The sequence below is a fragment of the Cygnus atratus genome, chromosome Z (assembly GCF_013377495.2).
Source record: "Cygnus atratus isolate AKBS03 ecotype Queensland, Australia chromosome Z, CAtr_DNAZoo_HiC_assembly, whole genome shotgun sequence".
NCBI classification, from domain to species: Eukaryota; Metazoa; Chordata; class Aves; order Anseriformes; family Anatidae; genus Cygnus; species Cygnus atratus.
In genome coordinates this window covers 72,183,382-72,195,793 of record NC_066396.1, presented here as the reverse complement: position 1 = coordinate 72,195,793, position 12,412 = coordinate 72,183,382, and positions in this window count along the sequence as shown.

Genomic DNA, 12,412 nt, shown 5'->3' with positions numbered 1-12,412 from the left:
TGTATCACAGTATTGTGGAAAAATACTTGAAATTTCTGGTCAAAAATACCAAATCACTCACTGTTCTAATGTTTAGAAAGTGGAAAAGTTCACTGGAAAATAATCATCATGCTGTCTATTTGAAAATGATTTTGTAGAATTTCTGCAATCTGTTTTATTTATTTGATGAACAGCTGACAGTTATGCTGCTAGAGGCTACTTCATCCTACTGAGCCTTGCATTACTCAGTAAAGGTTTTTATCTTAAGATTCATGATTTGTATTCATGGATAACTTCTTACAACAACACAGTTAAGCCATTACCAGACTTCTGTCTTTTGTTTTTCTTTAGAAAGATTTAGTTTACGCTCTTCCATATCATAGCATGGACAGTGGCTCACAAATGAAAATAATAATGGCTTAACATCAAACCTTATTTTAGAAAAGCTTCCATAGTCAGTCTGGATTTAGAATCAGGGATAGAAATTCACCCATTTTGAGTTAAAAAAAAAAAAAGAGCTAAATATATGCACTCATTTTAGAATCTTGTTCTTGGCTTCTTATTAAGCTACAGGACAGCTCTAAAAACTAGCATCTGGCCACTGGTCATGGAGAAATTCCAAGTGTTTTGTCTTGATGATACATATAAATATGTATATATATGCATTAAATATTATAAATATAAAGTATCATATATAGAAAATACTGCAACATCATACCATACCATATATGTCATAGAGAATATATACTATATATTTTTTTTCTTCTATATTGTTGATTCTCTATGTTCGTTTGTTTGTTTAGTTTTGGTGGGTGGATGGGGGGTGGTGTGTTTGCTTTTTTATTTGTTTGTTTTTAAAATTTTTGTCTTATGCTTATATATTAAAATCTGCCTTTGAATGGACACGATACCCCCATGTTGGGCTAAAACATGCTCAGTCAAAGTATGTGAGACCATGACATAAAAGATCCCATAAAAAACTGTAGAGAAGATGAATGCATCCTGCTGCCCCTCAGAGCTACCCACAGGATTCTCTATCCAGTCAAGATAAGACCTGCACCCTGCCTCAGCATCATGTGAAAAGGTGTGAAATGTCCTTTAAAATGAATCAGGAGTTCAAATATTCAATATCCAATTAACAGAAAACTGTCTTAGTTTTTCTAGGTTTCTTTTGGCCTAATGGGGACTAAGCAGAAGCTAGCACTGCAAAGGCAAGTATGTGTAACTTCAAGGACAGTTACGTAACTTCAAAGGTTTCATAATATCTGCCAGGCACATGAGAAACAATCAAGATTATGCCTCTAAAACAAACTGAATGCAGAGTTAGAGGCTTGGTGTGGTAGACAAACAACCACCACACAGCCACTGCCAGGCTTAATAATAAATAAGGTATTTGGAAGTAACATTTCAACATTATCTTCTCTTAATAGTAAGTCTACACATACAATGCTGAGCTGAAAAGGTTCCAGTGTCCTAGCAGTTTTCCAGTTTTTCCTATCAACCCATGTTTAAAAACATTATAAGCATTAGTACTAGGAGTTTCAACTCTTTTTTAGAAGGATCATGAACTGGTTTGTTTCCTAAGTTTCAAAGCAATTAGCACCCACCCATTGTAATCTAAGTCATTGCCAGCCCTCTGTATTTGAGGGTATAATTTTATGCATATACTGCCCTGGTACCCAGACGCTTTGCTGGGCAAGACCATGACTTGGACTAGCTTAAGTCAGTGTGTGTAAGGAGATAGGGAGAGCAGTAGCTGGAAGTAACTGTTCAACAGGACAATCAGTTTTTGTTTAAAAAAAAAAATGAAATTTTGCTAGTGGAGGAGCTTAAATGCTGATTTTTATGCCAGAAATAACTTTTGTGCTTCACAAAATTTTTAATGTGCAAAAAAACTCTTACAAAGGAAAAGCCTGAATGTTAACTACTAATAAGATGAAAAAAAAAAAAAAAAAAAAAAGCAGAGAAGTTCTCAGAATTAGAGGAAATCTCTATCAGACTGTGAGAGCTTGCAATGACTCATTGGTGAGTCACGTTTGATATAGAGCTTATTGCTGTTATGTAGTAGAAAGTACATAGCAGACCTTCCTTGCATGATGAAGTTTTTAGTTCTTGCTTATGGGATAGCTCATCTTGTGCTGTACAGACCTATGAAATTTGAGTCTGAAAACATAACTGTTAGATACTACAAATGCTGCACCATGGATGACTTGTTCAATTGCTATGAAGGGTATGTACTGATGACATTAATGCATTCAAATGTACTGAATTACAGATTTCAGAAATGTCGATATCAGAACAGATCACAGAATCACAGAATGGCCAAGGCTGCAAGGGACCTCTGAAGTCATCATCTAGTCCAACCCCCCTGCTGAGCAGGATCACCTAGAACACATTGCCCAGGGTGGCATCCAGGCAGCTTTTGAATATCTCTAAAGAAGGAGACTCCACAACCTCTCTGGGCAACCTGTTCCAGTGCTATGTCACACTCACAGTAAAGAAGCGTCCCCTCATATTCTGCCAGAACCTCCTGTGCTTCAGTTTGTGCCCACTGCCTCTTGTCCTGTCGCAGGGCACAACTGAAAAGAGATGGCTCCATCCTCTCGACACCCTCCCCTCAGGTATTTATATAAATTCCCTGAGATATTTATATACAGTAATGAGGTCTCCCCTCACTCTTCTCTTTTCCAGGCTAAACAGGCCTAGTTCTTTCAGCCTGTCCTGGTACAACAAGAGCTCCAGTCCACTAAGCATCTTGGTAGCCCTCCTCTGAACTCACACCAGTAGTTCTATATCCCTCCTGTACTGGAGATCCCAGAACTGGGCACAATGCTCCAGGTGTGGTTTCACCAGGACTGAGATCTAACGTAAGATCAGTTAATTCCATGGAATTATAGAAGAAATAGCGCTGTTTCTCTTTAACTTTGCAGAATAAGTGAACAACCACATTTTTGTAGGGAAGATAGAAAATTTATCTTCAGCTACTTTGTTGTGCAATTTATACATGAGACTAAGTGGTCTAACAGTAATGCTCTACGAGAACACATACAGCATGAGAGCTAGAGAATGCTCTTCCTTTGTTTGACACAATACTTTAAGTATATTTTGAAAAGGCATGAAATTGTACATGAGTTTGCATTTTGTTAAGATTAGCCTATCAAATTTCATTTTTCAAATAACAACATAGACATGCTTTAAGTGAACAGAAACTGTGTTGGTCCACTGATTTAACAGAGTAACTCTGAATGCACAAAGTATAAGAGGGATGGGAAACAGTCCTGCCATTACAAGACCTGGATCCTGGTAAGCAGATATTTACTGATTTTCACAGAGGTATATATCTAAGCTTTAGAGGAAAATGTCACTAACCTTTCTGACATGACATTCCATTCTTTAGCTATATGATATGTACATTCTGAGTAAGAGTCTGTATGGCAAAAAGCTTTTGCATGAAGGTAACCTGGCTGAAACAAGGGTTTCCCATCCAGCTAGCTTCATAACTAGCTGCTTATTTTATACTCTGTTACTTAAAAAGTCATCAGTTATTTCCAGTACTTAATATACCTTTTAAAGTAACATGAAAGAGTCTGTTGCCAAATGCTGACTCCAAGATAGGAACTTAGTTTGTCTGAGCAAGGGGCACAATATTTCTCTTAACAATGCAACTATATGCTATAGGGAAACTGTGGTGCCTGTTTTGTTTGCAAATAAGTGAAATAACAGTACGCAACAGAAAAGTTTGGCAGAACTCCGAATACAATCGCATGGCATTATTTCTCTCAATATGTACCTTCAACTAACTTTCTATGTCTGATGACCCTTTTATTCACTTTTATCTACATCCTTGTTCTCTCTTTTTGTTAAAAGGTGAAAAGTCCTATTGAAAATCAGTCTTCTTTAGTGAGCGCAAAGTAATAGGTTTCTTTTATGTCAACCTTATAACCAAAAAAAAAAAAAAAAAAAAAAGGTACAGGTCACTGTGAAATTATCAAGGCAATTGAACCTGCATGTTTCACACACAGAATTAGCATTGTTAGGTGAAGCTGTGAAGATAAAATCTCTAGCCTTGAGAAATTTTATTGTGAAATGGTTTTCTTATCAGTGAGGTTAATGAAGATGTCAGCAAATGGGATGAGGTTTTGCCAAATGGAATTACTTTCACTTCCAATCCAACTTGGAAAAGGTGTTAATCAGTACATTAATCTTATCAGTAGCTGAGAAAATGCCTTTGAAACTGTCAGTTTCTGTTTTTCATTACGAAAAGCTGAAAAGGTAATTATTCTCAAATATTACCAATATTATTCTTCTTTCCCTCTCTACCCCAAGTGCATACTTTTGCAAAGATTTGACAAGGATGTGTGGATAGGTAAAAGGATTACTTGTAAATGGAGGTGAACTTTCTCTGGAGTTTTCAAGATATGCTTGAACAGCATTTACAAAAAGAACAGCTTTCAAAATACTTGTGAAATATTTGCATGTATAGTCGTTTCTAAAACAATATGATATTTTGTAGTAAAATATTATATAGTATGACTTAAAATTATAGTGAAAGCATGACATCAAACAAGACTTATAGGCTCTTACAAGCCAACCAGTCAATTAGCAAAGAAAATGCGATAATTTTAATTGATTTTGTGTTTATGTGATTCTGTGATCCCTGTGGAAGACTTTCAGATCTCAGAGAACTTGTTTATTGGTATTTAGGGAAAACCTTTGCAGAGAACACTGAAATATATTATGTTTGGATTATGTGATGTATTCAGACAGCCTTACTACAGAAGATAACGTCATTCACAACTGTACGTCTTCTGGACTCTGTGGTCTCTGTGCTTCTCCTGGCCTATATGCTATCAATGTTCTCTGAAAGTGAAGTGAATTCACCAGTGCAAATTAAATCCAGCTGCAGCTGAAGGGTGTATTATAATGATTTACGTCATATAGCAGGAGAAGTGTGATGTTACATTTATTTTGTTTGTTTATTTTGCTTGTTTATGTAGACAGTAAACATAGGCTTATATGTTTTAAAATAGTTATTTGATTACATTTGTTTTTGTTTGTTTGCTTTTAGAAATAAAATACAAGCCAAAAATAAAATACAAGCAGGAAAAATAAATAAATAAATAAATAATAAAGATTAATGCTTGAAGGTCTTAATATTTAGGGTCATTAATCAGAATTAAACCCCAAACTCTCATAAAACCATATAATCATTCAGGTTGAAAAAGATCTCTAAGACCACCTAGTCCAATCTTTCTGGCCTTGTACAAGACAGAAAAGATTTGTAAATATTTTGAAATCATTGAGAGGTGAGTACGTTTTGAATATCTCCAGAAAAGGAGACTCCACAATCTCTCTTGTCAACCTGTTCCAGTGCTATGTCACACTCACAGTAAAGAATTGCCCCCTCATATTCAGCCTGAACCACCTGCACTTCAGTTTGTGCCCGTTGCCTCTCGTCCTGTCACTGGTCACAACTGAAAAGAGACTGGCTCCATCCTCTCGACACCCTCCCCTCAGATGTTTTTATACATTAATGAGGTCTCCCCTCACTCTTCTCTTTTTCATGCTAAACAGGCCTAGTTCTTTCAGCCCGTTCCGGTACAATAGGTGCTCCAGTCCTCTAAGCATCTTGGTAGCCCTCCTCTGAACTCGCTCCAGTAGCTCCATATCCCTCTTTTACCGGGGAGCCCAGAACTGAACACAGGACTCCAGGTGTGGCCTCACCAGGACCAGTTGAGGGGAATGATCACCTCCTCCCTTGACCTGCTGGCAACACTTTTCTGAATGCAGCCTAGGATACTATTGGCCTTCCTGGCCATAAGGACACATTGCACATTGCTGACTCATGGTCAGCCTGCTGTCTACCAGGACTCCCAGGTCCCTCTCTGCAGAGCTGCTCTCCAGCAGGATACACCCCAGCCTGTACTGGTGCTTGGGGTTATTCCTCCCTAGGTGCAGGACCCTGCACTTGCCCTTGTTGAACTTCATGAGGTTCCTCTCAGCCCAACTCTCCAGCCTGTCAAGGTCCCTCCGAATGGCAGCACAGCCCTCTGGGGTATCAGCCACTCCTCCCAGCTTTGTGCTGTCAGCAGGCTTTCTGAGGGTGCACTCTGTTGCATCATCCAGGTCGTTGATGAATAAGTTGAACAACACTGGACCCAGTACTGACCCCTGGGAGACACCGCTAGCTGCAGGCCTCCAACTAGACTCCGCACCTCTAAGCATAACCCTCTGAGGTCTGTCATCCAGCCAATTGTCAATCCACGTCACATCACCTCAAATTGCCAATTCACTTCTGTTGCCAGTCCACCTCAGCTTACCCCACCTCACATCAAGCAGAAGAAAGAAAGAATATGAAGATTGGTAATGACATCATGAATCTAATACCAGAGACCAATACTCTGATTTTGTTGCTGTTGCAGGACAAAGTCTCTTGTGCTTCAGAGTCATTTGCAGGACTAAGGGACATACTTGCCTTTTAAAGTTTATGTTTTTTTTTTTTTTTTTCCCTTATTGTGTTTCCTGTCTCCGGAGCATTACATGATATGTAAGGTTTTTCAGGTGATGGAATGGAGAAAGTATGTGCTTACAAGAGTTCACTATAGCTTTTCTAAAAACTTACAGTTTCGGTGACTGTCACAACTTATAGTTACTGCTGAAAATTCTGCGCACATGCTCTCCAAGGTTTTTCAAGTCAAGCTGACAGGCCAGCAGGCAGTTTTCCCCATCACCTCTACTATGAAAAGTCTACTTTATATACTTCAGCCTCTATTTCTTATGCTGTGCAGTTCAGTTACAATTTCAGTGTTGACTCGTATTTCTCATCAAAAGTACAAAATAGCATACTAATAACAACCATCAGTTTAATGTAGTACTGTCAGTCTGATCTTGGCAAGTCTCGTGCCAACTACTAACAAGTGGCAAAAATTGTGTGCCTCTAAGGTACTCCTCCAACCCTATGTTTATTATGGCTGATTATCACTTGGAATGTATATTCCCAGTTCTGTATTTTTCGCTGTATGAAGTAAGGGCATTCCTTAACCACTATGTTTCTTATTCTGAGCTTCTTTGATTTCCATCATCCTCTCTTCTCTTTGGAAATTAATAACAACTGAGTATTCAGTGCATACTGGCCTTTATGGGTTTTGAATCAAATCTATGCTCTCATTTTTATATAAATTAAAGCATCTAGAGAAGAATAAACAGCATACACCTAAAATGAAATATTGTTTTCTTATCACAAGATAAAAATAGCAATGCTGAGTTAAACTAAGTCCAGGATTTTTTCTCTGACTATAGTTTGATATTATGTACCTATGCATAAGCATAGGAGCAAAAAACCCTGACATTTTATGCTTTTAAACTCTGTGATAAGGATCCTGAGTCAGTGGTGGTATCTTTATATTTAATAGCCCCTGATGCCTTTTTTTTTTTTTTTTCTCTGAATTTGTTCAGTGGGTTTTGGAACTACTGACAACTTTTAACAACAATCAAATCTTGCAGCAAAGCATTTTATAGCTTATGCACTCAGAATGTGAAGAAATATCATCTTCTGTGGTATTAAAACATCTGTTTGATAGTTACATGTTCTATCCCACATTTGTTTTATTAAGCTAAGAGGTAGATAATGGTTCTCTGTTTATTTTTTACGGTACATATGACTTTAACAACCTCTACCCACTCCTTCCTGTACAACACACAAACAGACATATACAACACAACTATAATCATGGAGTTTCATTATTCCACCTCTGTAATTTGTTCCATACAACTTTAGCCTTTCTTTCCATATCTGTAACCACTATATACTTTTTAAATCCATATAAGAACTGAACTGATCTTAGAGATGGAAGTAGTATATATGGTCACACGGTAGTATTAGCATTCTATTTTTTTTAACTGCTACTAAATATATATATATATTTATATAAAACTTTATGTTATCAGTCTGTATTTCGCTGTATAATACTCAGTTTTGAATTCATTACTACCCAAGAAAGGAAAGGCTGTGTTTTGCTTAAATATGAATAACATAACTCTTATCTGAATTGAATAATAGCAACCATTTTATTATCCAGTCATTCAGTAACAATTTACTCTGCAGCTCTTCACAGGTAGTGTGTATGGTCACTCCCCAAAACAGCTCAGCAAACTTTGTATGTTTATTGTTTATTTTATTTTTTAATCTTGATCTCAAGACACAACCCTAAACACATTTTAATCCTGCAAAATATATCTTTATTTAATTCTTCTCAATTTCCAGCATGCAGCTATTTCTACTAGTAGAAAAACATTTCAAATCAGAACAGTAACAGAAGAGAACTGCCTAAGAAGACAGGAAATATTTGCAGTGATAGCTTTTGCCAGTTTAGTTAATTCACTTTCATCTTTGAAATGATGGATTATTGATCTTCTGGAAATCAGACCCTAACTAATTTCAGTTACAATACTGATAACTGTGAATTAAAGCATGCAAAATTTAATTAATTTAGAAAAGCTTGCATAATTATGTGACAGACATATCAAAGTAAATCAGTAACAAAGTCATGGACTAAGCATGGGCCTCCTGAAGTCAAGACAATTACCATCACGTGGTAGTTGACAGCTCTCCTGACTAGATCTTCCACTCAGCAGGGCAATAAAACTTTTCTAATAAGTAAGTCCTTCAACTAGACAATGGAATTATTCTTCAGAATGGCTACTTATGACAACTACACCTCACACAAACTTCGTAGCTATCATTTACATGTGCAACCTCATAGTACTGAAAGAAAAAGAGAAGGGACCAGTATTTAACGGCCTGACTAACACAGGATTTATAAGTGATGCATATGATCTTTAGGCCCAGACTTTATTTCAGGGCTGAAGAACAGAAAACAAGACAACCCTCATGGGTTGTGAATGCCTGTGAGTCCTACTTACAATCTCACTCACACTTGGAGAAAAGTAAACCTTTGCTGACTTAGCAGGTTCATGATGAGGCTTGCAAAAGTACAGAGAGACACAAGAAAAATTCTGAAAAATAGAAAAAAGTTAGAAAAAAGTACTGGAAACTAGTGTTAAATTTATTGAAAAATAATAAAATTAACATTTTTCAGAAAATGTGGCAGTTGTTCTTTCATTGGTATAATATTCAGTTGAGCAGAGTGGAGAAATAAAAATGGAACTATGTAAGAGCTGTCAGTTACACAATGATATAACAGGTACTTTGACAAAAAATTAGAGAGCTGGGAATGTCCTAGCAGTGCAGTAATTTGAATCCTTAACATCATCAGAGTGCTTTATAAGCAGATTTTAGATATTCTACTGTATTTTTTATTCTGATGGCATCAAACAAGATATCTTAGTATAATCTGGAGCAGAATCAGACTCCTTGGCCTTTCTTTTCTGGCCAATGTACCTGTGTCAAAAAGTTGTCATCAATGCTCTACAGGAACCTCCTGGATTTGTTGTGTCTAGCTAGTCTTTCCAGCAGGTATCAAAGTGGTCAAAGTCCCTCATGAGAACCAGGACCTGTGACTGTGAGGCTACTTCTGCTGTCTGCAGAAGGCCTTGATGACTTCCTCTTTCTGATCAGGTGGCCTGTAGTAAACACCCACAACAACGTCACCCATGTTAGCTAGCCCTTTTATTCTTACCCATAAACTCTCAACTCAATCTTCATCCACCCTGAGGGGAGTTTCATACATTCTAGTTGGTCTCTCACATAAAGAACAATTTCACCACCTTGACTTCCTGGCCTGTCTTTCCTAAAATCCACATAGCTGTCCATGACAGCATTCAAGTCATGCAAGCTATCCTATGTTTATAATGGCAATGAGATCAAAACCCTGCGACCACACAAAGGTCTCTAATTCTTCCTGTTTATTTCCCATGTTATGTGAATTGATGTACAGGCACTTCAGAGAGGTATTAAAGCACACCGATATCCCAGGAAGGGTGAAAGAGGACCTCCCATAGTCATGTCTTGCAGATGCTTCCTTGACTGCATGCACTTGCTGGAGGTATCCCCACTTGAGCCTTGTTTTGCTGTTTGAGAGGTCTCTGTAACTCTCCCCTTCCCCTACCTTTGCTAGTTTAAAGACCTCTTCACCAGCTTGGCAAGACTGTGATTGAAGATGCATTTCCCCTCCTCTGACAGATGGACCCCACCAGTAGACCAGGTTTCTCAAAACAAGTCCCTTGGTCTAAGTAGCTGAACTGCTGGTTGGGTCCAATTCTGTAACCATCTGTTGATTTGCCAGGTTCAATTAGGTTTTTCAAATCCCTTCCCTTTGATGGGGAGGACTGACGAAAACAAATACAAAACAAAACAAAAAAAGAAAAGAAAAAGATAAAAAACTACCTGCACTACAGAATCCTTTAGTGCTGCTCTGTAATCCTTCTTGATATTCCTGAGACTGCTATCACTGTGTTGTGGTTTAACCCGGCTGGCAGCTAAACACCACACAGCCATTCGCTCACCCTCCCCCCTCCCTCTCTGGGATGGGGGAGAGAAACGGGAAAGTGAAGCCTGTGAGTTGAGGTAAAGACAGTTTATTAAGACAGGAAAATAATAATAATAATTATTATTATTATTATTAGTAGTAGTAGTAATAATAATAATAATAATAATAATAATAATAATAATAAAATTACTAATAATAATGTGTATGAAACAAGTGATGCACAATGCAATTGCTCACCACCCATTGACCGATGCCCAGCCTATCCCCGAGCAGCCGCCCCCCCCACCCTGGCTAGCCACCCCTATATATTGTTCAGCATGATGTCAGATGGTATGGAATACCCCTTTGGCCAGTTTGGGTCAGCTGTCCTGGGTCTGTCCCCTCCCAGCTCCTGCTGCACCCCTAGCCTGCTCGCTGGCAGGACAGAGCGAGAAGCTGAAAAGTCCTTGGCTTGGTGTAAGCACTGCTCTGCAACAATTAAAACATCAGCATGTTATCAGCGCTCTTCTCATCCTAATCCAAAACATAGCACCCTACCAGCTACTAGGAGGAAAATTAAATCTGTCCTAACTGAAACCAGGGCACACTGCTGCCCACATGAAACAACAGTAGCGGAATAGTTACTGGAATGAACTAGGCTTGGTAATTTCTCAGTGACATCCCTGATGCAAGCCCCTAGTAAGCAACACACCTCTCTAGTAAGTGTCAGGTCAGCAAATGGGTGCTTCCATACCTCTGATACCTCAATCATAGATTGGCAAACAATTGTATAATATGTAAACACGCATACACACACATACACACTGGTCTGCGTAAAAGAGAATAAGTCTAGAGTACATCTGCAAGCAAACTGATCCACCACCACCAGTCCATTACATGACTATTTCTTTGTAAGCTGTATAATGACATGGCTCAATGAAGGTTCATGTCCCTCTATATTCTTCAAGTTTCTTACCCTTTTCCTTACAACTTTTTCTTTGTTTTGTTTTGTTTTCTGAACAAACTAATAATTATTCAACCAAACCAACAAGGCATGTTTAAGTGGATGCATCTTGCAAGAGGGTTTCAGGAGTGTTTTATAGTGGCTGTACCTCAGCTGTGTTTACAGCTGGTCACCACTGTAGTCATCTCAACAATATGCATTTGCAGTTATGTGAAATATTATTCTTTTATGTGAAGTTAAGACCTGAGAATTATATTGAACAAGGCAATTTCCTTTGTGATTTGTTTTGCTGTCTTTTACAAGCGGTATAATAAATAGCATATTTCAGCAGGTAACTTGAATCACATTATGTCCACACAAAATGTCTGGAATGTATTTTGCAGTGTTTAGGTGCAAAAGAAAGTATTATCAGAATTTAATCAAGCCTGAATTATACAAGTCTTAAAACTTTGTTCAGAATTTAATATTGTTGCTGTTGTTGTTATTCAGCAATTCATACGTTAAGAATATAATTATGAATTGAATGACAAGTATTTTAGAAAGTCAAACAGCCTTGTTTGAAGACAGCAGTTAACAGAGAATCCCTCATAACCATTAAGTAAAAGTAATTTAGAACAGGATGCTTAAGGGAAGTTCAAGAAGTGCAGTAAAGGAGTCAAGGGTACACATGTGTGCTTCAGCCTACACAGAGTGGGAATAAGAGCAAGCTAAAGCACAGAAGCACAGATTGCAACAGCTAAAGAAAGAGGTTTGTTGTCTCAGCAACAAGAATTTGTAGTGTAGATATCTTAAGGAGATCTTAAAGTTATTTAGTTATCAACTCTAAACAGTGAAGACATTATCCTGGAGTAATCTAGGGTTCTGAGGGAAAGAGACCATATCCTAACAGAATATAAAAATACCTTTGTCAATTGGAGAGTGGTGTCAGAACCCTTTGAGACAGTTGCAACATGTTGACTAGGATGAGTGCAGCTCATTTCAGTTTGGAAAAAAAAAGAAAGTAATAGAAAGAATTTACCATCTTGAACTCTTGAACTTTGTT